General features: G+C 42.4%; 3 pseudogenes; 1 reads left to right on the forward strand and 2 right to left on the reverse strand.

Moving 5' to 3' along the window:
- Positions 1-8,828: 8,828 nt before the first annotated feature.
- LOC118664583 lies at positions 8,829-11,924 on the reverse strand (annotated as a pseudogene).
- A 1,971-nt stretch (positions 11,925-13,895) lies between these two features.
- Positions 13,896-25,460, reverse strand: LOC118664582 (annotated as a pseudogene).
- LOC118664584 lies at positions 25,409-25,968 on the forward strand (annotated as a pseudogene).
- The last annotated feature ends 418 nt before the right edge of the window (positions 25,969-26,386 follow it).

A 26,386-nucleotide genomic window follows, 5' to 3' on the forward strand; every position in this document is an offset into this window, starting at 1 on the left:
CCTAAGGGCAAGCTTCTCTGGGCCCCAGAGCTATGCCTGAAGAGGGCACGGGCTACGGAAAGTCTTGGAAGCATGCCATAGGGCTGAGGTAGGTCTGGGACTAGGGATGTATAGGACAGCCTTGGTGGGGCATCTAGAGTTCCTGGACTATACTCTTGCTTGTACAATCAAGGTGGACAGAGAGTGCAACAAATAATGCTTTCTGGTACCCCTGACGAGATTTTCTGGAGCAGTGATGGAGATTATGGAAGAGTTGGATGTGACAGCATTTGTATACCTGGACCCACAGGTAATACAAAGATTGAATGGACTAACAGGCACCAATTTCAACTTTTTAAAAAATGCTGAGTTCTGCTTCCATTTATAAATGAAATCTATAAATTATCACTATAAACTACCACTTATACCTCAACAAACAGGTAAATCAGGATGATCTATAAAACCATAGGCTTTTTGGAGCCCATCAGAGAACTAGGTAATGAGGCAAGAGGTGAAATGAGTTCGAGAGGGTGACAGGCCTCTCCAAGGGGAGATAGGACACATGAACTCTTTTTATGTTGGAGAACCCAAAAAGAAGAAGGAAAGAAAGTCTGGGATTTTAATAAATTTCTGAAGATTGAGTAAGTGTTGATAGGACAGTTTGGAATTCTTGGAAGGTTCACACATAAGAGGAATCTGCACCCCCTTACCAGCCATTTTCTGCAGGTGTCCACCAGTGCTCATGAGAAGATAGAGGCAGGGCAGAAAGCCAGGAAGAGTAACCCTTGGGACATAGGCACAGAACCCCATCCACTTCCCAGACTCTTTTCTAATATGAAGTAAAAGTTGTCAGCTACTGGGATGCGGTAGGAAAACTTATTGAATTTTTTATGGGATTTCTGCTGGGAAATGGGTAGAAGCAAAATAATCTTTTACTGGTGGGGAAGGCTAGGAACTCTCTTGAGCTAGGGATCCTACATTGTAGAAAATGAATGCCTTTCTCCATTAAGGGCCCTCCAGGAAAGTTACCCATATAGGAGCACCTGTAAGGCAGAATTCACCTGTCACAGTGGGAAGGGGAAGGAATGTTTAGAAAGTTCCACTTCTGTAGTCCAAGTGCTTAAGGGCTTGTCTAAGACTGAGCCTGGAGCAGGGAATCCAAGAACTTGCAATGCCCTCAGAACACATCTTACAACAAACAAGCCATATCAGCTTACTCTGAGACCAATAACAGAGACCCCCCCATGTGTGACAAAGGTAGATAGTGCATGCTAAAAGCTGATAGTGTGCACTCAGAAAGATTCCTGACACCTCATGCCTCACATTAAGAATTGCTTAATGTGGTCTGTGGTGCACTTCATGCAGTTACAGCAACAAAACACCAACACACCCAGCTCAATACTGACTAAATCCCACACACTAGTGGCTTGACAGATGGCAAAGTGAGCTATTTAAATGTACAAATATTACTTCTCTCATTTTCTCCTGTTCTTTTGCATACAATGTCCATCATTCAGTCAAACATTATGAGATAAGCAAAAAGCAAGAAAAAAGAAAAGAATTATCCGATATAATAAAAGGCTTATGTGCAAGTTGACCAAACGGTGGAACAACCGGTCACTATGATGCACACTGACCACAGGGGGCACATGCTTAATGCAGGAGCTGCTCTCTGGTGGTAAGTGTGCTCCCACAGTGGGAACGCCAGAAGCCGGACTCACTACTGGTAAGTGCATTGGCGGTGGCTGGAGTCTCTCCCGCCTCAGTGGAAGTGCTAAGGACCCCTCGGCGTATGTCTGACTGTGGGGAGCGGGCCTAAGCCAGCAGGCAGACATCCCCTGAGGGGTCCTGGACTGCAAAATGGTGCAGGCCAGACTGAGGGAACCCCCCACCCTCCCATTGCACAAATGTGCACTGGGCCTCTAGGTAAGAAATAAAGCAGTGAATACAAGCAAACAAGATAATGACCTAAATTTGGAACCAACAAGCAGGATATTAAGTTAACAATGATTTACTACTGAGATACAAGGTTGGTACAATATCCACAAATCAATTAATATTATACATCACATAAACAAAATGAATGATAAAAATCATATCATATTAATAGGTGCATTAAAAGCTTTTTACAAAATCCAGCATCCATTTTGATAAAAATTCACAGCAAAGTGAGAATACAGGGAACATGTCTCAGCATAATAAAGGCCAAATAAGACAAACCCTCAGCTAACATTAGACTCAACGGGGAAAATCTAAGAACATTTCCCGTAAGAGCAGGAACAAGACAGGAATGACCACTTTCACCACTCTTGTTCAAGCCACAGCAATCAGACAAGAAAAAGAAATAAAAGGCATCCAAATTTATTTTTTTAAAAATCTTTATTGTTGAAAGTATTACATATGTCCCCCTTCCCCCCATTGACCTCTTCTAGTCTGACCTCACCCTACAAAAGGCATCCAAATTTAAAGAAAGAGGTAAAATTGTTAATATTTGTAGATGCCATAATACTATATAAGGAGAACGCTAAAGATTCCATCAAAAAAACTACTAGAACTGATGAGTGAATTCAGTAGCATAGTAGGATACAAAATAAATATTTAGAAATTGCTTTAAAAATATGTGTGTGGTTTTTTTTTTTAATAATTTCAGAAAGGAAGGGAGAGTGAGATAGAAACATCAATGGGACGCCCAATCAGCTTTCTCCTGCACACCCACTGGGCATAGAGTCCACAACCCAGACATGTGCCCTGACAGGCAATTGAACCAGCAACCTTTTGGTGTATGGGATGACACCTAATCAACTGAGCCACACCAGCTAGGGCAAATTGATTGCATTTTTATACACCAATAATAAACTATCAGCAAAGGAAACTAAGAAAAATTTCTTATTTACAATTATCTCAAAAAATAAAATACCTAGGTATAAATTTAACCAGGGAGGTAAAAGACCTATACTTAGAAAATTATAAGAAAGAATTAGAAGAAAATACAAATAAATAGAAACATATACTGTGCTCATGGTTAGGAAGAGTTAACATTGTTAAAACATCCATACTGCCCCATAAAGTCTATAAATTTAAAGTAATCCCTATAAAAAAACTAATGTCATTTTTCATAGGACTAGAACAAATAATCTAAAAATTTATGTGAAACTGCAAAGGACTCTGAATAGCCACAGCAATCTTTAGAAAGTTGAACAAAGTTGGAGGCATCACACTACCTGATATTGAACTATAGTACAAGAAAATAGCATGGTACTGGTATAAAAACAGACACATAGATCAATGAAACAAAATAGAGAGCCCAGAAATAAAACCATGCCCACACAGTCAATTAATACATGACAAAGGAGGAAAGAGTATAATGGGGTTAAGACAATTTATTCAATAAATGGTATTGGGAAAAGTGGAAAGATACATGCAAAAAATGAAACCAGATCACTTTCTCACACCATACACAAGAATAAACTCAAAATGGATCAAAGACTTAAATGTCTCAAGCCATATAACTCCTAGAATTAAACATAGGTAGTAAAACCTGACATTCCTCTTAGCAATACATATTTTTTTTCTGATATAACTCATTGGGCAAGGGAAACAAACAAACTAAAAAATAAATAGGACTACATCAAATGAGAAAGTTTTTTTCACAACCAAGGAAACCAACAAAATGAAAAGAGAACCTGCTAAGTGGAGGGAAGATATTTGGCAATGATCTGTCTGATAAGTGGTTAATATCCAACATTTATAAAGAACTCATACAACTCAAAACCCCCAAGTCCTCACAAACAATTCAATTAAAAAATAGGCAAAGGAGGGGCGCGGGGTACAGGAGGCCGGGGGAAGGTTAATGGGAGAAAAAAGGGGACATATGTACTACTATTTGTAATACTTTAAACAATAAAACAAAATAAAAAAAATAGGCAGAGGACCTGAATGGACACTTATGCAAAAAGGACATACAAATGCCAAATAGACATTTGAAAAGATGCTCAACATCACCAATCATTAGAGAGATGCCAACTTAAATCACATTTAAATATCACCTCATACCTGTTAGAATGGCTAAAAAATGAACAAACAACAAGTGTTGGCATGAATATGGTGAAAAGGGAACCTTAGTGCACTGTTGGTGGAAATGCAGATTGGGGCAGGCACTATGGAAAAAGTATGGAGGTTCCTCAAAAAATTAAAAATGACCTGGCCAGTTGGTTGAGTGTCACCCCATGCACCAAGAGAGCATAATTCCATCCCATTCAGGGCACAGGCCTGGGTTGCTGGCTCAATCCAGAGTAGGGGGCTTGCAGTAGGTAGCCAATTGATGTTTCTCTCTCACTGATGGGATGTTTCTATTTCTCCCTCTCCCTTCCTCTCTGAAATCAATAAAAATATATTTAAAAATTAAAAATGGAACTGCCTTATGACTCAGTGATTTCACTTCTGGGTATATATCTGAAGAAACCTGAACTAATAATTCAAAAGATTATATACACCCCATTTTCATTGCAGTATTATTTATAATAGACAAGGTATGAAAGTAACCCAAAGACCCATCCAGAGATTACTGGATAAAAAAGTGGTGGTACATATAGACAGTGGAATATCACTCAGCCATAAAAAGGAATGAAATCTTATCATTTGCAATAGCATAAGTGGATCTAGAGGTATTGTGCTAAGTGAAATAAGTCAGACAGAGAAAGGAAAATACCATGATTTTCCTTACATGTGAAATCTAAAGAACAAAATAAACAAACAAAATAGAACAGACTCATAAATACAGAGATTACACTAATCATTGACAGAGAGGACGGGTGTTAGGAGCCTGGGTGAAAAAGGTGAATGGATTAAAAAGTACTAATTTGTGGTAAAAAATAATCACAGGAATATAAAAGTACAGCATAGGGAATATAGTCAATAATATTGGAGTAACTATGTATGGTGCCAGATAGCTACTTGATATATAGGGGGAGAAGGGACCACATTGTAAAGGAAATGATTATCTAACCACTATGTTGTACACCTGAAACTAATACAAAATAATATTGTATGTAAATTGTAATTGAAAAATAAAATTTAAAAAATCTTGAGAGGCTCAGATAATATGATCACTAGAAGCTTCTTTAGTGATAATAAACATTTAAATGTCAACATTTAAAAAAAAAATCAAATAAAAACCAAAATAAAAAAGAATGAGAAGGAATAAAAAAGGATAGCTATCATTAACATGCTAAAAGCTAGTGGAAAAGGTAGACAACATGCAAAAACAGATGGGGTATTTCAGCAGGAAGATAGAAATTATGATAAAAGACATCAAGGCTGGAAGTAAAAAAAGTGTACTATCAAAGATAAAGAATTAATTTTACCTGGTTATAGTAGACTCTACACAGTCAACATAAATGATCCAAACTGAAATAAAAAGAGCAGAAGGAGTGAAAAGAAACCACACAAAACCCTGAATAAAACAGAACATCCAGAGATGTGTAACAATATTTTAAAAAATTCTGACACTCATATGTAATTAGAATCCCAGAAGGGAGGGAAGGGAGAGGGAGAAGGGGAGAGAGAGAGCGAGAGGGAGAAAGAGAGAGAGAGAGAGAGAGAGAGAGAGAGAGAGAGAGAGAGAGAGAGAGAGAGAGAGATCAGGCAGGAAATATTTGAAGAAATAATGGCTGAGGTTTCATTTGCAATTTCTGTTCATCAAGTAAACAACCTTCATCTTTTATAGTCATTTTTTCTTGGATGTTATCTTTATAAGTTTAATTAATGTGCTTAAAATATTTTGCAGTTGTAGATATTTTTAACCAATTTGAGATATAATTCACATACCATACAATTCACCCCTTAAAAGTGTATAATTCAATGCTTTATATTCTATACATAGAGTTGTGTATTTAGAATCTCTTCATTACTTCAAACAGAAATTCACCTTAGCCATCACCCCCTATATTAGTCAGGTTTTTCCAGATAATTAACTTTTGTGGCTTTTGTGAGGATTGGCCATCCTGAAATTTTCAGATGTAGCTATTGCCTGAAAATTCTAGAAGGTATTTGCAAAATCCAGAGTAGATATTGCTGTTAAGTTTGAAAGCAGTCTGGATGTGGAATTCCTCCTCTTTGAGAGATCTCAATCTTTTAAGGCCTTTGATGATCCCCACCCACATTATAGATAGTAGTCAGCTTCACTCATAGACTGTTGCTTTAAATGCTAATACATCTAAAAAGTACCTTCACAGAAACATCTAGAATGGTGTTTGTCCCAGCAACTGGCCACTGTAGTCACTGGTTCTGGGTGACTGAATATGAACACCTCACACTCCCCGAAAATGTTCCCCTCTCCCTATAAACACCCATATCCTGAGCTCTGCTGTCCTAGACCCTCTGCCAAGAGATGAGATCCTAAAAGTTTTAGGGGACCAAGAGATAGGTGGGCTCCAAAGACACACACACACACACACACACACACACACACACAACTTAGGGAGGAGACATATACTGGGAATGGGACTGATGAGGAGAGGGGATAGAGAAACAGAAAATGTAGTACCAGAGACAGGCAGAACGAGTGTTTGAGGAGGATGAAGAAGGAAGAGACTCTTAATATGATCTTGCAACAGTTTCTTCAGTTCCACAGAAAGAGAGAAGCAAGAGTGTATGACCAAAGTGAAATGAGACATACATGATAGGAGTGGGTTTGGCAGGAGAAAAATGAAATGATTGTTTCTTTACTTTCCAAATTCAATGGTATAAAATATTAGAATAACGAATCTTACACATTTCAGTATGGGCAGAAACTCAGTCTCAGTGTTTCCGCCAGTAATTTCTGGGAAACGTGAAAATCAAACGGGAAAGAATATATTACCTTCTATAAAGTTTTCAGGAATGGTGAAAGGCCTAGCATTTTACTTACTTATCAGCTAATAAGTTAGCCTATTACTGCTTCCTGGATGGTAACAGAAGTAACAGGACTGCTGGATCAGACACAAAGTGAAACCGGACAACCAATGGGTCCAGGCTGCCTGTCACTACTTGAGCCAGTTAAGCAGAGACAGTGTTGAATCATACACTGAGTGGCCAGATTATTATGACCAACCCATCAGTACAATGAAGTGAATTAGTTATGCAAGTAATAATAATAATAAAACCTTGAGAGTATTTGCTTAGGAAGTTTTCAATATTCAGTATTTTTGGAAGTGTCAAGGAAGTACTGATGGGGTGGTCATAATAATCTGGCCAGTCATAAATATCTAGCTACTCAGTGTATATGAGTGTTTATTGTAATGCTGCCAGCAGCATTGGAGAGCAGCAGGTCATCCACAAAACTCTGTTCTGCAACCCCCAGAGGTCAGTTGCTTATATTGGGTAGCACAAAGATTACATGGGGAAGTAGCAAAAGGAATAAGAATGGGTATGCAAAATGGGAATTACAGGCATGGGGAAGTAGGCAATGAGGGCTGGGCAGAACTCCATTGTTTGGGCAACAAGGTGGTTAATATTTCCATGATAATAGGCAGTTCCTGAATGAGAATGGACCCTATTTCAAGGTTGACTCCAAGGTCCAGGGATATACAACTCCCAGCCAGGTTAGAATATCCTTTGTTTAATCAGAATAAGGCAATCTCAGTTAATAGAGCATGATTAATGTTTCTTATAACTATTGCTAGTCCCCAATATTTTATTTTTGCCCCTACTCATAAGAAAGTAGTAAGCACAAGTTCACGTTCATTTGCATCCATCTCTCATGTCCCTTAGTATCCACAGGGGTGATTCAAAGATCTCTCAATGGATTTCTGTATATGCAGTGGTTGCACTACCTTAGATGAAAAGCTGAATTTAAGAGATTTATTTCTCCTCATGCTGTCCAAAGGAAAAAAAGAGATATTTTTATTGCCTTTAGTCCATAGTTGGTATTTCACACTATCCTTGGCCCCAGGGCATCTGGGGAGTTTCTTATGCAGTATTTGTCAGGGGAGAGGGGACATGTATGGAGGGGTCGGGTGTCTGACTTAGCCTCAGTCACTCAGAGGTCCTGTTTGCCTACCCAGGCTGCTCTGGTTGGCACCCAGCATGTAACCCACCTGCAGAGACATGAAGGAGTTGTTACACTTGCAGTGTGCCGCTTGGTGTCATGGATTTACCTCTGGTTCCTGGGAGCTGTCATGCCCATGCAGCTGGCACACTTGTTAGTGGTGTGGAGGAAAAGTGGCCACATGCTAACCTAACTCAGGGAAAGCCCGCATGGCAGCCTTTCAAACTCAGAGACATAAAGTAACCACAAAAAATGGTCTGAAATTAAAGTTTTTAATTAAAAAGCAGTCTATGTTGGGTAATCATGTCCTAGGCCAGTATATTCCCTGACAAAGATCAACTTTGATCCCAACTGAGCCTATTGTCTTTTGGCATCTAGATAACATACCTTTGGAATGTCATGGTAACTTATAACTTCCCTTTTTCTGGACCCCTCAGTACATAACCAGTGTGCCAGGGTGCCAGCATGGAGACCACAGAATACCTCATTTTAGTATTATCTTGTTAATTGTTGACTGTTAACTATCCTGTACCCACGTATGTAAAAGAAGCATGTGTCCATCATTTTACTTTTTATCCAGAGGCTTTCCCTGATTTTCTTTCTCACACCTCCCTAATCTATCAACAATGGATTTCATGTAACCCACTTACATCTCCTCCTTTTGTAACCAAACAACCAAGGGGTCCGGGATGCCTGTCACTACTTCATCCAATTAAGCAGAGACAGGGTTGATTCATATAAACGTTTATTCCAATAATGCTGGTAGTATGGGAGAGCAGCAGGTCATCCACAAAACTTTGCTCTGCCTTTCCCCATGAGCCAGCTGCTTACATTGGGTAAAAGGACAAAGATTATGTGGAAAGTAAGAATTACAGGCATGGGAAAACAGGCATGGTATAACCATTACAGGTTACAAGTCATATAGGCTGGGGGGGTGTTAGAAATGAGCCGATCCCCCTCAAACCAGGGATCCTGGCAGAACACAAAGGATATTCAGGAGCCAGACAGCAAGGCAAACATCTACTCTTGCAAGGAGGGTGCGCAGGCACAGGGTCTGGTAGCAAATGCACAGTGAGCAGGCGGTCTACTCAGGCTTTTATGCTTGACAAATGTCATCTGTCCCTCACTTTTTTTTTCTGAGAAAAAGGGTGTTTTATTATTTTGACTTGACCATAATTATAATTATTATCATTTTTGAAAGTTACATAAATGCAGGTTGATCTTGAAAGCTTCAAAAAGCCAACCATAAAGTACAGAAAATAAATTCACTTGAAAAATGTACTTACATAATTATTTTATATGCTATACAAAATCCTACCAAGAATCATTGCAATAATTATTCAAAGTAATATTAGAGATAATACAAAAGATGTTTGGTCTTAAACGTAAATTTAAATGCACAGTGTCTATAATAGATCAGAGTGTAAAATTATATTTGCTATTTCTATCAGAAAAAATAAGTTAGTTTGCAAATACTCTCTAATCTTCCAGGAAATAAGAAAGCAGATCAAGGATCAGATGTTGCATAGTTTTATCAACTAGGCCACCTTTGACAGATAATTTTTCAGGGTAGCTAAAATGAGCAATGGTGAAGCTCTACAAATATAACTAAACCATCTGTTATACTAGAGCTAGTACAGCTGACCCCATGAGCAGTTGAAAATCCACATATAACTTTGGTCAGCCCTCCACATTCATGGATTCCCAACCTCCAGTAGAAAATACTGTTTTGATCCAAGGTTGGTTGAATGCATGGATGCACAACCCGGGAATACGAAGAAACGACAATATATTTAATGAAAAAAAAATCTGCATGTAAGTGGATCTGGCCAGTTCTAACCCATGTTGTTCAAGGATTAACTGTATTTTTGTTTTTAGAGTTTATAAATCAAAATGTAACAAATAATTATAAGCCAGTATTGGCAGGAATACCAAATATTATTTCACAACTGCCACTATGTGTTTCTTCTTCTCTGACACAATTGGCACAGATCCAGGCTTGCTATGCTTGAGACGATTCACTTCCTTCCATGGGCGAGCTTCTTTCATGATGCGCTGTTCTTGAATTTGGCTGTAGATCGGTTTTGGTAGATGGGGCCATCTCTACCTCACCAGTGCCAATTCAATCTCACCAGGGCTGTCTCAACCTCAGTGGGGCTGTCTCTGCCTCACCGGGGCTATCCCAGCCTCACCGGGGCCGTCTCAGCCTCACATGGGCCGTCTCAACATCACATGGACTGTTTCAACCTCACTGGGGCCGTTTCAGCCCCACTGTGGCCGTTACAGGCTCACTGGGGCTGTCTCAGCCTCACTGGGGCTATCTCAGCCTCACCGGGGCCATCCCAGCCTCACTGGGTCTGTCTCAGCCTCACAGGGGCCACCTCGACCTCACTGGGGCCGTCTCAGCCCCACCGTGGCCATTGCAGGCTCACTGGGGCAGTTGCAACCTAGAGGAAATATTTTAATATTGCTGTTTACCCTTTGGTGAGGGCAGGGACTTGAGCCTCATGTACCCCAGGCTGGTACAGGGGACGGAGACATGAACCAAATGTCCCCAGGCTGCGCAAGTCCCTGCCCACCAATGCTGCTAGTCCCCGCCCATCCGCTCCTGCTTTACACTCAGCCTGCTGATTGGTCATTACATGACAGCGTCCTGACCAGTTTGCATATTACCCTGTTATTATATATTCCTGTCAGAAGCACAACTTTCCAAGAGAAATGTCTCAATTGGGTTAAATTTAACACTACTTACACTGTCAAATCCCGAGGTCATTGAACATATAGGACTGGTTTTCTGTTCATCCCAAATGTCTACTTCTTGTCCACATGTGGCAAAAATTTCTTCTTTCCAGTGATGATCAGTTTCTGTATACACTGTTCCTAATATTGTATGCAATGGCTCTTCCTCTTCTCCAAAGCCTGGTCCATCCATTTGCCAGTGCTTCACAGTTTTGTCATCACCAACAGAAAAAAAAAGAACTCCCACAAAAACGAATACATATTCCTCGTATAAAACCTTCATATACCTGTATTATAAGGATACAGTTTTGTTTGGTCAAGTTCCAAATTCTGACCTCTCCTTCACATGTCCCAGAAAGGATAGTAGCCAGGCTCTTGGGATAATTTGCCAAGCATTGACTCCATCCTGGTGACCATCCAGAGAAGCAAGGAATGGTTTTGCAAATATCCATTCCAGTTTGGTAGCATTTAAAGCGCTTACGTATTCTCATGGGACCTCAAAAGTCTGTAAGGTAGGATCATAGTTTCTTGAGCTCTCTATAAGTCCAACTTGGTTTCGTGGACATAGTTGTCTGGGTCTGGCTCAGCATCTTCACCTTCATCTTGACTGCCAGTGCTTGCCCACTCCATGAGCCTTTCCCTCCGGGTTCCAGGTACTGCCCCTTCCCCTAGCATCCCCTAACTTTTTTTAAATAAAAAAATCAAGGTTAATAGATTATACTCTGTAGAGAGATATTGAGGGGGCAGATAACTCTGCTGCACACATGGCGTATGGAACATTCATTTACACACTGGATACACTTTACAATACTGGAAGGCATGAATACCCACGGGACATTAAGGCAGAGGAGACATGCGAGGTCTTCATGCCAAGGACACAGACCCTCCGTCGGGGCCTGACAGGTTACAGGTTAGCACTGAGGGGCATAGTGACTGGTTAATGAGGGTTAAGGGGACCCTGGCCAGGACACTTGAGGAGCACACTTCGGGGAGTGCCCAGGACAATACCTGATGCCCGCTGGTTCCCAGGGACCAGGAGCGAAGGAAGGGTCCTCCCCAGGCTGAGCTGGGTGGGTGGCAGGGCTCACCTATGGCCTGTTGCCGAGGTGGTGGGCGCGTCTGTCTCATTTAATGCACATGTAACACATGAAGAGGCCTGTCGTACCGACTCATCAGACCAGGGCCAGCTCCCTGGGACCCTGGGTGCCCGTGACCACGGGGAGGGCATGTTGCCACTGGACCATTGGTTTGAGAGCAAAGGTGCCCCGCTTCTTAAGTGTCCAGGATGGGGACTGCAGGGAGGTCCAGGTCCATGACTCCCATGGGCTACGAGTCTCACACCCTCTGGCTCTGACTTGTATATAGGCCCATCCATCTTCATCCAAAAGGTAAGGGGCCAGCCCCTGTCTGCTCCCCGATTCATGCAAGGATAGGTGGAGGGCTCCCAGGGACCAGGACTTTGGGTCTGGGGGAGCCAGCAGTCCCTGCAGCCACAGTCACAAGAGGAAAAAGGTTGCCTGGAGACCCAGGGGGAGTTTGGCACAGGAATGAGGCACTTGCATTTGGTGCTTTGGTGGGTGCTGCAGGGGGCCACTACCCTCGTGGTCCCAGCCCCTCCCCGTGCCTTGGACCCACATAGGAGCCCACCAGGCTAGTCTCTGTCCCTCATTCTTGATTTAAAGAGCGTAGGCTCCCAGTCTTGTGTGATTGGCTATTTTAAAGGAAAAAGGGAGGGGTTGACCTTTGCTATTTCAAAATGGCCACCCCCAGGGGAACTGCAAGTCAGGGAGCCAAAATGGAGGCTGCCTATACTCCTCTCTTTGACAGAAAAGATTACCTGTTTATTCTCAAAGGGGAGGTCACAAGCCTCTGAGCCCTAGGACCAGATTACAGGCAACTGGGGCTGGGGTTGTAAATGGTGGGAGCCTCGGGGACTAGATTGTTTCAGCCATAGGTTGTATATCCTATATAATAAAAGAGAAACATGTAAATTGACTGCCCCTCCACTATACTCACCAGCCAATCAGGAGTGAGTATGCAAATTAACCCAACAAACATGGTGGGCCTGTGGGCAGTGCACATGCATGCAGGTGCTGAGCAGCCGGGAGTGGGGCAAGAGAGGGGGCAGAGAGCGGGTGGCTTGGGGGGCTTGGCAGAGCAGGAGAGTGGACGGGGGAGTCAAGCCCCACAAGCCACTGGATGGAGACAGAGCAGGAGAGCAGGTGGCTTGGGGGGCTTGGTCGAGTGGGAGAGTTGACAGAGAGTGGGTGGCTTGGGCACTTGGCAGAGTTGGAGAGCAAATGGGAAGCAGGCAGCTTGGGGTGCTTGGCAGAGCGGGAGAGTGGATAGAGAGCAGGCAGCTTGGGGTGCTTGGCAGAGCGGAGAGCAGGAGAGCGGGTGGGGAGTGGGTGGCTTGGCTCCCTCGGTCACTCCCAGTGACCGAGGAAGCCAAGCCCCCCAAGCAGCTGGACAGAGAGCAGAGCAGGGGAGCAGGCAGAGAGTGGGTGACTTGGGGGGCGGAAGCCCAGAGCGCGGGGAGCACCAGGAATCCTGGGAATCATAGTTCTGGTGGCAGACGCATTGTGGGGTCTCCTAGACCAGCGGTTCTCAACCTGTGGGTTGAGACCCCTTTGGTGGTCGAACGACCCTTTCACAGGGGTCGCCTAAGACCATCCTGCATATCAGATATTTACATTATGATTCATAACAGTAGCAACATTACAGTTATGAAGTAGCAACGAAAGTAATTTTATGGTTGGGTCACAACATGAGGAACTGTATTTAAAGGGCCAGAAGGTTGAGAACCACTGTCCTAGACACTAGAGCAAAGTGAGCCTGTAGCAAGTTACTGTTGCGAGTGGGGATGGAGGGAAAGCAAAGGTGAGAGACATAAGTAAAGTCAGAGTGTCGAGGAAAAATTAAAAGGAAGATATCCTGTAACTTCTAGGAAATCTCCACCAATGGAACAAAGAAAAAAAAAAAGACCTCTATTATTCTGTGAGCACCAAACCAAACTGGGTTGGGGTCTCAGACAATTCGCTCATATGATTGCAAAGACAAACAGAAATTCCCAGATTGGAGAGGGTGCAGGTCGGGCTAAGGGACCCACCCCCATGCAGAGATTTCATGCACTGGGCCCCTAGTCTATATATATAAAAGCCTAAGGGACCAAACTACTGGTTGCTATGATGTGCACTGACCACCAGGGGGCAGATGCTCAATACAGGAGCTGTGCCCTGGTGGTCAGTGAGCTTTCACAGCCAATCTCCCGCAGCCCTGATTGGCCATGATCTCCGGCCAAGCTGAGGGACCCCACCCATGCACGAATTTGTGCACCAGGCCTCTAGTCTTTCCATAATGGAAAGCAGTTCTCAGGACAGGAGGATGGACTGCATTCCGATGTTAGCTCCCGTGTCCCTGGGAGTACAACTCTCAGCCAGGTTAGAATATGCTTTCTCTAATCAGAACAGAACCATTATGGTTATCAGAGCATGATTACTAATTCTTATCATTGTTGCTGGTCCCAAAAATTCTATTTCTGCCCCTAACACTTTCATTGTAATGTATACAACAAGGGCAAGAACTGCCGTTCTCCGGGGCATTATCTGAATCTATTGAGATTCTGTTTCCCCGGCAATTGTTGACAGTTTAGTGCAAATAAACTCACAAAAAGTCTTTATAGTTTTAAATATTCCTTACATTAACAGTCGCCCTTTGCAGGCAGATGGTTGCATGGCCCATGGGTGGAAGGAAATGATCCTTGCAGAGGTAGACATATGTGCCTTCTCATGCCATATGGCATCATGCCTGAATGGCTGGCACACTTGTTGGTGCCCCTCTGGAGGCCCATGATGTGCTGGCCCACCTTCAAGTTGGCATCATCTACGTTCCGCTCCTGCTTTTCCATGTAGTTGATGCCGATGTCCATGCCACATGCAGCCCCTTGGTCTTGGCCAGAGCCTGAGCCAGGGGAGACACCGGCCCTTGCCTCATGTGGCTCTCAAGCAGGTCATTGGGCTGGAACCGCTCCCCGGGGTTCAAAGTGGCTGACTATGTTCTTGTTGAAGTTGGAGAGATTTTCTAGAGGGTGCCTGCTTTGCATGGGGTGGTTGATCCTGGAGACTGAGTCTGGCTGCAGCTTATTTGTGAGTTCACGCAGGAAATTCCCTCGAGAGCCTTCTGCAAATAGAGACCCATGGACAGGCCAGTGAATCTCTCCGTAGTGCCCTGGAGTTCCGCCTTCTTCTTAGGGTCATATTTGAAGTCGAGCCGAACCTCCGCAAAGGCTTTTGAGGTGCTGGAGGAGATGGTGTCATGGGCCTCAGCCGGGGCCGCCCCTGGCGAGTAGGTAGGTGCAGGAGGCTTCTGGGTCAAGGTCTGCATTGGTGGCCTTGGGGGCGGCTTTGTGGAGGGCAGCCCCAGGCGGGTCCGCGCAGGCACCGTCCTGGTCAGGGTTGGTAGTGTGGTCCTGAGCAGCGGGGGCTGTCCCAGGCGGGTAGGTGCAGGCTGCCTCTGGGTCAAGGTCTGCATCGGTGACCTTGGGGGTGTCTGCTCCGATGGCAGCGTTGCCCAGGGCGGTCCCGGGCGGGTCCGGGCTGGCACCGTCCTGGTTAGGGCTGGTATTGTGGTCCTCCTCGCAGGCGGGGGCAGTCCCAGGCGCGTGGGCCCTGGCACCATCCTGGTCAGGGTTGGTGGCAGCAACACAGGCGTAGGCCAGGATGGCAGGCCCGGGGGCGTTGGCACTGGCGCCCTCGGCGTCGGACTCAGCGTAGAACTTCACGTGGTCGGCAGGGACTGTGGCATAATCCCTGGTCACAGGAGGGGTGGCCTGGCAGATGCGATGGTGGGTGTCGTTCTGGTGTTTACCGCTTCTATAACATGAGGAAACAAGTTTGCTTTTTGCTCAGAAAAGAAATTATTTTATTTCTTAAGGTTGCTCACTGCAAACTCAGCCTTGAGAAATGATCCAAGTAGAGAACCCCGGGCATTGCATTTTTTTTACACACTTAGCAAGAATGCCCAGGGCAGAGCTGGGACTAGTGTAGGCAGGTGATGTGAAGTAGAAGGAGGCATTTATTCTCAGTGTCATGCAAGAACAGGGGCAGCATTTATGTAAACCTGAGTTAGTGTCTCCCTAAATGTTGTGTCTTAGGCACCTCCCTTACTTCAGCCTAGTCCTGGGAGGAGTGCCTGGATGCTCAGGGCCCATGACAGCCTGCCTCTCACTTTGTGTTTGGCCTTCCTAAGCTCTTTCCCTCAGCCTCTTGGGCAGGCTCTAAGGGCAGGAGGACCTTTAATAGGGTCATAGAAGTCAAAGGACTATTTCCATCTGTAGAAAGAATAATAGATATCCTTCCAGCTATAATGAAGTAACTGGGATTAGACATGCCCTCCTGGCATAAACACTAGTAAAATCAGATAAAACATATTTTAAAACTGTTTCAGACATTAAATAATAGCCTCACAGGTTTATGATCCTTAGCAAAGAGTAGCAATATAATTTTCCAAACTACTGTATTGAGATTGTTTTTAGACTGCAGAGCAGAGAAGAGAATCCCGTGGACAGAGCTGCCTTGTGAAGATGAAGAGACCAGGATCAGAGTTCAGGGAGGCTGAGGGGGTAGAATTTTTGGAGCAGAATACCAGAGAAAAGGAAGCTAGGCAGAGAGAGAGAGAGAGAGAGAGAGAGAGAGAGAGAGAGAGAGAGAGAGAGAGAGAGAGAGAGAGAGAGAGAGATCCAGAAATCTACACAGGGATTTTCTGAACTGGTTGCTGAATACTGTGCTATATATATAGGTGAGGCCAAGTACTAATGGGAAGTTTAACTGGCAATCCTCAGAGCTCACACAGAACTTAAAGACATTATACTAGTTGTTCCAACTAGTCAGAGTGGAGATACCTTTCTTTTTAGTAGAGAGCCCAGAAAGATTGGCAGGAATAGGACTAAACTAACAATAAAGGCTACTCTAGCCTTGCTCTATATCCAGTGAAAATAGCCTTAAGAAAAAAAAAAGTGGAAAGAAAGGTTTCTTTGGCAAACAAAAGCCATGAGAATTTGTTACCAGCTTTCACACACAACAAGAAATGTAAGTTTCTTCAGGTAGAAGGGCAATGATATTAGATGGAAATTAACACATTTATAAAGAACCCATAGATCAAAGAAGAAATAACAAGGGAAATTAGAAAATGTTTGAACTGAATACCCAAAATACATTACATGCCCTGGCCACTTTGCTCAGTGGTTAGAATGTTGGCCGTTGGACCAAAGGGTCATGGGTTTGATTTATAGTCAAGGGCATGTACCTGGGTTGCATTACAATTCATGAGATACAGCTAAAGCAATATCTAGAGGATATTTTATTTGTATGTTTTATTTACCTTATTTTGAATTGAGTTCAAAGATTTTTTAATGATAGATTTTTAAATGATAGTTATGGGTATTAGAGAGAATTGGTCAGCTACTGTGGAATAGTTTAATTTGTTCACAAACTCATCTAAAATGGAAGGTTCTGACAGCTGCAATGTTAAAGTTTTTTGGTTTTTTTTGAAGTTCAGTATAATTTTATATTAGTTTTAGGTGTACAGCATAATTGTTAGACATTTACATAATGTGTGAAGGGATCACCCCAATAAATCTAGTACCCATCTGACACCATATATAATTATTATAATATTATTGATTATATTCCCTATGCTGCACTTTACATTCCTGTGCCTATTTTGTAACTAAGAATTTCTACTTCTTAATCCCTTCACCTTTTTTACCCATCATCTAAGTACCTTCCCATCTGGCAAACATCAGTTTGTTCTTTATATCTATGAGTCTGTTTCTGTTTTGCTGGTTTATTTTGTTCTTTAGATTCCAAATATAAGTGAAATCATATGGTATTTGTCTTTTTATGCCTGACTTGTTACATTTAGCTTAATACCGTTCTAGAAAGAAATTCATAGTATTAAATGTTTAAATGCTTGTATTAGGAAAGAAGAAAAGTTTAAAAACAATCACTTAAGAAGCATCTAACTCAAGAAACTAGCAGCCGAAGAGCAATTTAAACACAAAGGAGGAAGGATATAATTAAATTAAGAACAGAAGTCAATGAAAGACTATTAGAAAACAAAAATTTCAATAAAATCAAGAGATAGTTCTTTGAAAAGATTGATACAATTGATACATTTCTAGTTGAATTGAACAAGAAAGAAAGATAAAACACACAAAATTTTAATATTAGGAGTGAGAGGACATTACTACAGATCCTTCAAAATTAAAGGAGTAATAGGAAAATGTTTTAAACAACTCTGCCAAATTAAGAAGCTCAAAACATAGAGTCTATTGAATCAATTTAAAGTACAGCAAGAAGCCAAGGGAAAGAGATTATTTAGATAAACACCCTTAGGAGAGTTTGCAAGCGCACTATGCAAATCCTGTGTTGAGCAGTGTTCATATGTCCTGTTTTACTCAGCTTCATCAATCCTCTTTGCTGATTTTATGGTTTTAAAGACTAAAGGATCTTGAACAGAGGAGCCCTGCATTGTATTACTAGGGCCAATGCATATACCTGCAGGGCAAGTATACCCAGCATAGTTGTAGCTCTTTGTTGGCCTAATGAGTAACTATAAATTTTACCCATATTTCTTAGGCAAATGATGTATGATATCAAAATGAGTATTACCTATGGGTGGTCAATTTAAGAACTCATAAGTGAGTGCCCCATATGCCTCATGTATATTGAATGTATCATGAATATTTGTCCTTCTATCACCTTTCTATCCCTTTCTATCTTCATCCTTCTTCTCCCATAACATTAATAATAATAACAACAATAATAAGGATAGGCTTTTGTTGAATGCCTTTGTGTAGATGCCAGTAAGAATGCTTCATGTAAAGCATTTCTTTTAATCTATACAGAAATTCTATGAATAAAGTTTATTTTCCATATTTTATGGTTGAGGTATTAGAATCTCATTGATATGACTTCCTCTGAGTAGAACTTTGCTGATTTTGATATTGTTTCTAAGCAGAAAGGGGAGGGACGGATACCTATGAGAAGGGATATTTGTATATTAAAAAAAAAAGAATACCTTTACCTGTTTTTGGCCCGGTTTTTGAGTCTGATGTTCAAATAAAATCCAGTAGAACTCAGGGTTATCAGAAGTGCTGCCAAAGCTATACCCGCTCTCCTAGTCATGGACTTGACTGTTGTACTGATGGGTTCAGCAACTGAAATACAGATGTCTCACAACCAGTTTCCCAAGAGAGTTGTTCCCACATTCACTTCTTAGTCAATCCCCAATTGTGTTCCCTCTAACAGTAATACATTGCGATTCTTCCCTTTATTTCCATTTCCCTCTCAAATTATGGTTAATTAGTAAGTTCAAGCCTCCATTAAAATATTATCTTATTTAGCTTATTTGTTCAGAAAATAAATGTAAGCAAATAAATTCATTTCTTCCATAGGAGAGTAGCAATGTAACAGAAAATTGACAAAATAGTAGGTCAGGGAGGTAACCCATAGGGTTTAGATGAGGCTGAAACTGGTAGCCTGGCATAGTGTGATAGAATCAAGGGATCAGAGGTCTCTATAAGACTGAAAATACTGTGTAAAAAGAGGTAAAGTATAAAGTTTAAAGAATTAGAAGCTGTGTTCAAAAAGTGAGACATTGGGATTTAATGCCAGAGGGATGTCTTATTGCCATCTTAGGCCCAATCCCCTGGGGAGCAGGCCTAAACTAGCAAGTGGTCATCCCCTGAGGGGTTTCAGACTGCGAGAGGTCACAGGCCGGGCTGAGGGACCCCCCGCCCCCCCCACGAGTGCACAAATTTTTGTGCACCAGGCCTCTAGTAGGTTAATAAAACCATAATAAAGCTTATTTTCCTAAGTTAGATGATCATTAGATAAACTTATTAGATAATGTTTTAGCATATTATTAAAAAGACATGGAATTTGGTTTTGCCTTATTTCCGTATTTTAGGCACTTTTTCTCAACAAAAGTTTTTTGAGGTAATTTTGCACCTGATGACAGAGTGAATAAAAGTTGTCCAGTAGGAATGGTAAAGGGTAAAGGCAACAAGTGTTCCAGAAATAGGGAAGTGCAGAGACCCACTTCACTTCAATCACCCACAGCCAGTGTCAGACCTTGGACTTGACCCAAAAGTGAACATGTTTCAGTTCTAAAACATTAAATCCCTATATATATATGGCAAGATATATCAAAACCATAACTGCATGTTATGTAGGTAGAGGGAGAAGAGAACATGAAAAGGCTGAGGAGAAACATTGTAAAATTAGAACCAGGAGAGATGGGACTATTGGAGGGCTAGTAAGGAGAAAGTACAAAACTAGTTTCTGGTGAAGAGTGCTCTGGTTTGAATTTTGTGTCCCCCTCAACAATCATATATTGAAATCCCAAGTGCCCAATTTGTGGTTCTGAGCTCATGAATGGGATTAGAGTCCTTAAAAAGAGACCACCCCATACCCTACTTGAGCTCCATAGGACTTTCTGCCATGTGAGAACACAGGGAGAAGTTGGCTGTCTGCAACTCAAAAGAGGGCTTTTACCAGAACCTGACTATGTGGACACCTTCATCATGAATTTACAGCCTCCAGAACTATGAGATATAAATTTTTGTTTCTTATAAGCCATCTAGTCTGTGGCATTTTGTTATACCAACCTGAACGGACTAAGATAAGAAGGTCCTGTTCCATAGAGAGGTTAAATAGGTGAAGACTGGAAAATTAGTCAGGAAAGGATGGGAGAAGTTAGAAAAAAGAGGAGGGAAGTTGGCTCCTGGCATCAAGATTGGTGTGGATGTGATGAAGAGAGCAGAACCAAGCTTATGTGCTTAGAGTTGCCACCACCATGGATGTGAACACAGTGAGGGGAGAGAGAAAACTAACCTGCTATGGAGAAGTGTTCTTCCTTTTTCTGATTCAGAACTGGGTTCCAGACAGAACATATCAGATTCTTCTGAGAAGCTTCTCTGAGTAACAGTGATGTTGTTACATGGAAGAGGCCATCTTTGTCCTGGGTGTGAGTCTCAGACTCAGCTGGGATTTCTCTTCCCTCAGAGTCCATCCACTGGACCTTTGGCTGAGGGAACCAGCCCTCTGACTTGCACACTACTTGCATTTGTCTGGATTCAGTGACTTCCACATGGAACTGAGGATGCAAGCCAAGAGCTGGGAAGAGGAAGAGAGAGAAGTCAGATCCTAAGCTCATTTTCCTGAAATTATATCCACCCTCTGCTTCTGAAGAGTCTTTGCTGCTGACTAGACCTCAGTGTGCAGAACAGGGAACTGAGGCTCTAGGAAGTTTTTGCAACAAAGGATGGGACTTAGACTTCTGGGTGAGAGGGGAGTCCAACACAATCCAAAACAAATGGCCCCTGCCTATTGCTTGACTCCCACTGTGAGTCTCTTTACTATCTTTTACTTAGCCCCAAGCAGGATATATGGGGTAATGGGTTGAGTAGAAGTAATGTCCATCTCCCTTTCTCCTATGACTTCTTTATATTTCCCAGAAAAATTGGATCAGAGGGAGCAGCCCAACCCAGAATAAACTCACTCCTTTGGGGTGTCAGGACAATAAATGTGGGCCAGTACCTGCCACTTTCAGCTCAATCACTGTATCATTGTAGAAGGAGCCATTTTTGAATGCACAGCAATACGGCCCATTGTCAGAGGGTTGGACACTGAGGATTTTCAGGATCACGATCCCCTTAGGCATGACATTTTTCACCAGCTCTGTCCTCCCTAAATACTCCACCATAGCTTCCTCAGGCTTGTCCCTCCCATCCTCGTACAGGTGTACCACTTGGGAGGGTAGGGATCTGGTCCATCTTATTTCCATATTTTTAACATTTTGAGGAGGTGAGAGGAAGCAGGGCAGCTCTGCTTCACCACCCAGCATGGCCACCAAGGGGTCATGGGGCCCCTGGACTTGGAATGCTCCTGAAAAGAGAACAGAGATAGAATCAGGGTGGGCTGGGGGCAGGATTTGGGCAGATGAAATGGTGTTGATTACACACGTTTGGCTTTTTCCATATTAAGCAACTGGGGAGAAGGTCTGAAAGGGGATAGTTATTGAATCTTAGGGAGTCCCTTTTCTGACATGAACATATACAAAGAGCTAGCAGGAAGCTGAAGGTGTTGGACATAGGAAATCTAGACCTGACTATGCTGAGGCAAGCAAAGGACTTAGGGCATAAATGGTGACTAGGCACTTACTTTTGGGGCACATGCCCAGGGTCAACAAGATCCTGAGAGAAAGTGCCTCTTAAAATTTGGGCACTAGCCTCCTCCCTTAACTCACCCTGGTGGGGAGGGACCTGAGGAATATAATTGCAGAGAAGGGGGAATAGACATGCTAACTCCTTCAGGTCAGATTCTGTCCTTGTCCATAGGAGGGGGAGATCACACAGGAACTCTGATAGCTCTGGATGAATAGTAGGATATCTGTGTTGAGAAAGAATCTGAAGCAATTCAGTGGAAAAGACATTCGGAAATCATTAATAATGTTTGCCATTAATGTGGCATGAGAAAATGGGGCAAACAAGCTAATTTTTGTCAATCCTATTCTACATTGTCTTGAGGCTCTAAGAACTTATGCTTCTTTATTACCATATGGGCACTTTCATTCTCTCTATTTTTATCCCACCACATCACATGCACTCAGATGTATATATATATATATATACACACACACCCCAACAGGCCTTGACCAGGAGATAGGGATGCAAATGCTTAGTACACTGCCTGGTACTTAGTAAGTGGAATAAAGTTATCTTCTTTACTTTTCCAGGATCTCACAGCATTTGTGTTTTTGTCGAACTTTTCTTCCATCTTCCCTCCCTTTTCCTTTCCCTTCCCTTACATAACAGAGAATCAGAAACTCATAAGAATTCATACCTATAACCATTTGGAAGCAGAGGTAGAGTGAGATGAGGCTGCCATGATAAATTGTAGAGATTTGCTGCCTCCTCAGGTGACTGAGGCAGGATGATCCCAAGGGTTTGTGCTGATGACTCATTGGAAAAGGAGGAAAACACTGTAATGAGGAGAGAGAAAAAAGGAGATCTCTGAGATTTAAGGAAGGGTCAGAGAAAGGAAGGAATTTAGGAATTTCACTCTTGGACAGGTAAGGGGCATGTCTTATTTATGGGGATAAGGTGAGGGGCAAAATAAGATTCATGCTCCTTTTTCTACAAGTTTTGTGACTTTGATTTTCAGGAATTTATAGGGTACTCATGGCTCTAGATACCTTCTACATACTGATGACTCATGCCAAAATGTACATTGTCTGTACATAATGTGACCAGTGGCAGGACCTTGCTTTCTAGAGGGACCAAGAGCTAAGGTGTTCCTCTGCCTTGGACCAACAGAAATAAACAGGTGGCTTCTATCATTTCCCGTCCCACTACCTTCTTCGCCTGGCCAAGGCAGGCTTCTAATGTCCCGTTCTAGAACTTGGAAATTAGTAGTAGTAGTGGGGAAGGGGCTGTAACATACCTCATCAACCACTAAAACTTAGAATTTGGTGGCCATGGCTGTGAAGTTTGTTACCCAGAGCCCAGGGCTCAGAGATCTTGCTGCGGAGGGAGTCTCTAGGAAGGCTGGCCCAAAGAAGGGAGGGGAAGGCATTCCAAAGGCCATATTCTCTTTAGGTGGAGTGGAGGTAATATGTGGGGGAATGGATCCTGAGCTGGTAGAGGCATCTATTTATATAAAAGCCTAAGCGACCATCGCAACCGAACGGGTGCAGGCTGGGCTGATGGGACCAGCCCAGCCTGCACCGCCTGTGAATGAATTTCATGCACCAGGCCTCTAGTGTGGTATATAATTGTGCAAGGTCTTAAGGACCATGGAAGCACTACAGAGATGGAGCATATATTATTTCTCCATGGACTAGGCAGCACTTCTCAACCTTTTTGATATTATGGCACATAGAGAAAATGATGTTATTTGTTGAGCACACTGTAGTAAACTAGAATGGGATTAGGCTATATGGGCTTCATGGGAAAATTATTTTCTCTATACTATATAATTATAAGAATAATAAAATAGAATTTATATATATATATATATATACACATATACATATATATATATATATATATATATATATATATATGTATATATATATATACTAGAGGCCCATTGCAGGGAGATTCCTGCAAGATTAGGGCTTCCTGCATCCAGAGTGAAGCAGAGAAGGGAGCGAAGCCTGCCTCGGCTCCACTCCCATGTCCGCTGCCTCGGCTTCCTCCCTTCTCTGCTGCTTTACACCCTTCTGCAGCATTTGACTTCCTTCTACGCTGTCTTCAGTCTTTGCTCCGTGCTTGCCTATGCAAATTAACTGCCATCTTTGTTGGGTTAATTTGCATACTCACTCTGATTGGCTGGTGGGCATAGCAGAGGGATGGTCAATTTGCATGTTTCTCTTTTATTAGTCTAGATGTGCCCAGCTGGTGTGGCTCAGTTGGTTGGGCATCATCCCATGCATTGAAAGGTTGCTAGTTTGATTCCTTCTCAGGGCATATGCCTGGGTTTCAGGCTTGATCCCCAGTACGGGCATGCAGGAGGCAGCCAATCAATGTTTCTCTTAGATGTTTCCATCTCTCTCTGTCCCTTCCTCTCTCTCTAAAAAATCAATAAAGACATATTTTAAAAAAGAAATATGTTAAATATAAATTTAGAAAGAATATTCCTAAAAATCTAAAATTTTTTAGTTTGCTTCATTAAATATAGCTTTAAAAATGTTTTTATATGAGTTTATCTGAGCCAAACTGATGAAGCATGCCATGGAAAAAGATCTAAAATACTCCCTAGAATAACAGTTTTTCAGCTTCTCTTATGCATTTGAAACTAAGGAGGGGAAGTAAGGAAGATTACATGGAGGTAGGAGTAAGCAAAGTGAGAGTCGGATTGCAGGATAGCTACCAAGATATGTGCTCTATTGAGAGTAATATGGCTTATTTCAAATGTGTGTTAGCCACATTAACACGTTTTGAAAAATATTAATTATTTTGAAAAAATATACGTTTTTGACTGCTGATTGTATATTTGAAATAACTACAGATAATTATCAATGTTCAATTATAATGATTAATTATGTCTTCAATTTCTTCATAGTCACCATTGGTGAGATATTTTAGTTCACAAGTAGATAATACAAATTTTAAAACCTTTTACATTCCAATTCTTTTATTTTTTAAAAAAGATTTTTTATTGATTTTTAGATACAACCAGAGAGAAAAAGAAGCATCCATGTGAGAGAGAAACATTGGTAGTCTGCCTCCTGCATGTCCCCTAATGTGGATCCAGCCGGCAACCTGGGCATGTGCCCTGACCTGGAATTGAACCAGCAACTTGCCAATATATAGGATGACATACAACCAATGAGCCACACAAGCCAGGGCATTCTCATTCTTTTACATTGTATTTTAAAAGTTTAGGGCTCTTTCTTTTCTTTGTTTACAAATGTAATGGATTTAAAATCCAATTGAATTTTTTCATCCAATATTTCAAAATAAGGAGTTTTTGAGGTATGCAGCGGGCAGGCCTGGAGGGGACGGGTTCATGTGGGCCTAGGAGCCTCTCGCCCTACCAGAGAAGAGGTCATGGGGTGAAGCTGCAGCTCCTGCTGCCGCTGCTGCGGCTACCACCGCGAGGTCTGAGCGCTGGGCTGCAGCCATGGCCTACTGCCAGCAGGAAAGGAAGGATCGAATTATATTTGTGACCAAAGAAGTCCATGAAACTCCAAGCAATGCAGAGCTGGTTGCTGATGATCCCAATGATCCATACGAGGAGCATGGATTGATCCTGCCCAATGGAGACTTTAACTGGAACTGCCCGTGCCGTGGGGGAATGGCTAGTGGCACCTGTGGGGAACAATTCAAATCAGCCTTTTCTTGCTTCACTATAGCACGGAGGATCTCAAGGGATCAGACTGTGTAGACCAGTTCCAGGCCAGGCAGGAATGCATGCAGAAGTACCCAGACCTCTATCCCCAAGATGAGGAGGAGGAGGAGGAGGAGGAAGAGAAGAAGCCAGCAGAACCTTTCGAAAAGGCAGCTCTCGCTGAGGCCACTGCAACCAAAGAAGAGAAGGGGTCAAGCTAATGAAGGCCATGCTGCAGCACTGGCTCCAGGCCTTCCACTCAGAGCGATATGAACCTTTTGCAAATGCCTTTTGGTCACTCTCCAAGAAAGTCTTTCCATCTACTGTTCTGTGCGCTGTAATGTACAAAATAACTTATTCTGATGATCAGGGGATTTTTCCCCTTGACATATACATTAAAAGACATGGGGTTATATGTCTGTGTATCTCACATAATTACCAGTGACTGTAGCTGCTGCTTTCGAATTCTCCTCTGAGATTACCTGTAAATTTGCCACTTTGAAATAACGTGCTAAATACTCCCAGCAACTAGAAATCATTATCTAGGAGTGTCTCTTATGAGTGAGCTGATTTATTCTGATTCATTATCTCCCTTTTAGTAGATTTTATACCCATTTGGTAAATGAAAGAGAAATAAAAACATTTTCCTTCATAAATGCTGGAATGAGGCCATTCCTAATACAAGAGGCCAGATAATCAGATACTTATTTCTCAAAAACCATCTTGACCTTGAGTATATGAGGTA

The sequence above is a fragment of the Myotis myotis genome, unplaced genomic scaffold (genome assembly GCF_014108235.1).
Source record: "Myotis myotis isolate mMyoMyo1 unplaced genomic scaffold, mMyoMyo1.p scaffold_m19_p_10, whole genome shotgun sequence".
In the NCBI taxonomy this organism is placed as follows: domain Eukaryota; kingdom Metazoa; phylum Chordata; class Mammalia; order Chiroptera; family Vespertilionidae; genus Myotis; species Myotis myotis.